Source organism: Oncorhynchus kisutch, linkage group LG29, assembly GCF_002021735.2.
Source record: "Oncorhynchus kisutch isolate 150728-3 linkage group LG29, Okis_V2, whole genome shotgun sequence".
Taxonomy (NCBI): Eukaryota; Metazoa; Chordata; class Actinopteri; order Salmoniformes; family Salmonidae; genus Oncorhynchus; species Oncorhynchus kisutch.
The window spans coordinates 9,664,107-9,667,697 of record NC_034202.2 but is presented as its reverse complement, the minus strand read 5'-3'; the positions used below and the strand labels follow the sequence as shown (position 1 = coordinate 9,667,697).

Sequence of the window (3,591 nt, the reverse complement as noted above, 5' to 3'; positions counted from 1 at the left end):
AAAACAAAGTCACCAGTGATCGGATGTTCTTTAAAGCAATCAGAGAATCGAAGCCCGTGATTAGTTTCCCACCCGCCGCTTCAGCCACGTGTGTTCTGGCTCCCGCAGTACGAAGGGTCGGAAAAGTAGTGCTGAAGCCGGGTGTGTTCTGGCTCCCGCAGTACGAAGGGTCGGAAAAGTAGTGCTGAAGCCGGATGTGTTCTGGCTCCCGCAGTACGAAGGGTCGGAAAAGTAGTGCTGAAGCCGGGTGTGTTCTGGCTCCCGCAGTACGAAGGGTCGGAAAAGTAGTGCTGAAGCCGGGTGTGTTCTGGCTCCCGCAGTACGAAGGGTCGGAAAAGTAGTGCTGAAGCCGGGTGTGTTCTGGCTCCCGCAGTACGAAGGGTCGGAAAAGTAGTGCTGAAGCCGGGTGCCATTAACACGCCGACCAATCCCACACAACACATACAGGGAACCACACGACAATACCACCACTTACCCAGGCGAAAGCCCTTCTTGTGGACCACACATCCCTCACCTGAGAGAGAGAGCGAGAGAGCGAGAGAGCGACAGAGAGAGAGAGCCAGAGAGAGAGAGCCAGAGAGAGAGAGCCAGAGAGAGAGAGCCAGAGAGAGAGAGCCAGAGAGAGAGAGAGCCAGAGAGAGAGAGAGCCAAGAGAGAGAGAGAGAGAAACCTGTTTCTCAAAACCTGTTCACAAACCTGTTCTACTAACACACTGAAGCCTCAGGACCAGAACATCCAATCAAATCAGAATAAACCAAATTACAACACAGTCAAAACAAAACTACATTGCTTACTGGAAAACGCAAGCACAAAGCAAAATGCAGTGCTATCTGGCCCTAAATCGACAGTACACCGTGGCTAACTATTTTACCATGGTTACTGATCAAAACCTTGACAAAGTACAGGCTCAGCGAGCACAGCCTTGCCATTGAGAAGGGTAGACACAGGAAAACCTGGCTCCCTGTATAGGAAAGGCTGTGCAACCACTGCACAACAGCAGAACCTGAGATGGAGCTGCATTTCCTGACAAAATGTTTAAAAAAATATAAAACAATTAGTGTAATTTCCCCAAATTTGAAACCCTTATTCAAGGTTTCAAAGACCCCTCTGATGAGAGTAGGCTACCCGTCCTGTTGGGGGGAGGAGGCAGAGAGCTTGGGTTGGCAGTGCACTACATTGCTGCCTGCCATAAGTTGAGGGACAGTGTCTGACAGACCAATCAACCTACACATGTCCTCTACTGTCTGCTTATTGTTATTGTTGAATGTCTGGTTATTTTGACACTTGGTTATTGTTGTTCCTGTTGTTATTGTTGTTACTGTTGTTATTGTTGTTACTGTTGTTATTGTTGTCCCGGTGACAATTTTGATTCTCATTTTTATATTGTAAATATCCAAAATAAGCTTTGGCAATATGTACATTGTTACGTCATGCCAATAAATCTAATTGAATTTAATTGGATAGAGAGAAGAGCGAGAAGAGAGAGAGAGAGAGGAGAGAAAAGAAAAGAAAGAGAGAAGAAAGAGAGAGATAGAGAGCGAGATGAGAAGAAAGAGAGAAAAGAAAGAGAGAAGAAAGAGGTAGAGAAGAGAGAAGAAAGAGAGATTTAGCGAAATAAAGAAAGTGTGAGAAAAAGAAAGAGAAGGCAGGGGGAGAAAGAGAAAGGCTAAATTGTGTGTATTCTACAGCATGCAGTGTGTGTGTTCTTTAGAAGGTAAATGTTCCACTGTGTGTATGTTCCAGGAAGCCAGGTAGCCTGGCGGCTAAGAGCTACATGAAGAAAAAAACAAACAGTGCACGACTCATGCCAGATAAACCGAGTGCCTTTGCGATGCCCCAGTGCAGCAGGTTTGCATAGCACGCATACGATAAGTACATATCTTAGGACATGACCACATGACATCATACCTCTCCTGTTCTGTTATGTCTGTTGCCCCTCTATCACTCACTCTTTCTTCTTCTCCCCTTCTTTCTGCTCATCTTTCTTTACTTCCATTTTTTGACATCTTGACATCATTTGTCACCTTTTCTTTCCCTGACTTCACTTCCTGCCCCTGCTTCAACAGCTCAGCTTTCACTTCCTGCCCCTGCTTCAACAGCTCAGCTTTCATTTCCTGTTTCTGCTTCTGTTGCTCTGTTGTCATTTCCTGTTTCTGCTTCGGTTGCTCTGTTGTCATTTCCTGTTTCTGCTTCGGTTGCTCTGTTGTCATTTCCTGTTTCTGCTTCAACAGCTCAGCTTTCATTTCCTGTTTCTGCTTCAGCTGCTCCAATTTCCTGTTTCTGTGGCCACTTCCTGTTTGGCTGTCTCCCCCAGGGGTGGGCTCTTGAGTTTGGGGAGAGGACTCGCCGGGGCGTGGAGGTCTTTGAGATCTGATTGGTTGGAGTGGCGGCCTCGCTCTCCGTTGACCAACTGCTCGTTTCGCAGGGCCATCTCGGCCTCTAGGATTGGTGGAGTCTGATCCGGGAGGAGAAATTGCTGCGCCAGGCTGCCACTCAGTTTACTGTGCTGGAAAGAAACAAGATGGACGCCACCACAGTACATAAAAACACAAGGCAACGTGCTGCCTTTACTTGACCTTTGGCTGCCTTTCTATCGTCGACTGACTGACCGTATTTTCACTAGAGGTGAAAAAATGCAATTGAGTTAATTGCAGGATTTGCTGTGATTAAACGCAAACACCGAATTTGCTCAAATTGAGCTGTGATTTAAGATTTTTCATCCAAAAAGCATCACACTGTCGTTCTTTTAGCTGTATAGAATTTGGGATGTTTTCAAGTGCATTTTAAACACTTTCAGACACCGCGATTAATAAAATCAAATCCACAAAGATGTTAACGAGTTAACGGATGAACTCTGACAGCCCTAGTTTTCACAGCATGTATTTGGAACTGGGCCACAAACCAGACTCAGATTTACTGTTAGAAAAATGCCCAATACAGTCTACACAACAGGCTCAGCGGCTATATATACTGTGACAGCAGGTTAGCTCAGACACTCTCTCTCTCTCACACACACACACACACACACACACACACACACAGTCATGCTAGTGTGGAAGAGCAAATATCATCTACGTCTACAGTTCAGAGTTTCCTCTTGTCCACTAAAACAGGTGTGAAATACCGCAGTGAATTACTGACACATATCCATTTCAACTGTATGTAATAAGTCCTGAACTAGTCTATGACAGGTTTACTCCTGATTCATTAATAACAGAGGTGGTATGGTCAGTTTAGATTAGACCTGCTGTTACTGTGGAGACGAAGTGGACAGGAAGGACAATAGGACCACTCTCCCGTCTCTGGGACATACAGTAGACGACACAAAGAATGACGTATCCAAATCACACACACGGGCTGATCGTTCTAGAATACACACAACATGAAGACTCATTAGAACACACATTAAGGGAACACACAGGACTCTAGAACACACATAGGATCATTCCAGACCATTCTAGAACACACAGAGTGAGGACCATTCCAGACCATTCTAGAACACAGAGTGAGGACCATTCCAGACCATTCTAGAACACACAGAGTGAGGCCCATTCCAGACCATTCTAGAACACACAGTGAGGACCATTCCAG

At 45.7% G+C, this 3,591-nt stretch overlaps 1 long non-coding RNA gene across 1 annotated transcript in view; it reads right to left on the bottom strand.

Moving 5' to 3' along the window:
- The window catches only part of LOC109884660 (uncharacterized), a 14,102-nt gene extending 11,449 nt beyond the window's left edge, over nucleotides 1-2,653 (bottom strand). Inside the window, exons 1-2 of the long non-coding RNA XR_002254404.2 lie at nucleotides 1,909-2,653; nucleotides 476-514 (exon numbers count right to left, since the gene is read on the bottom strand). This is a non-coding gene — a long non-coding RNA (uncharacterized LOC109884660). The remainder of the gene's footprint in view (nucleotides 1-475; nucleotides 515-1,908) is intronic.
- Nucleotides 2,654-3,591: the final 938 nt, after the last annotated feature.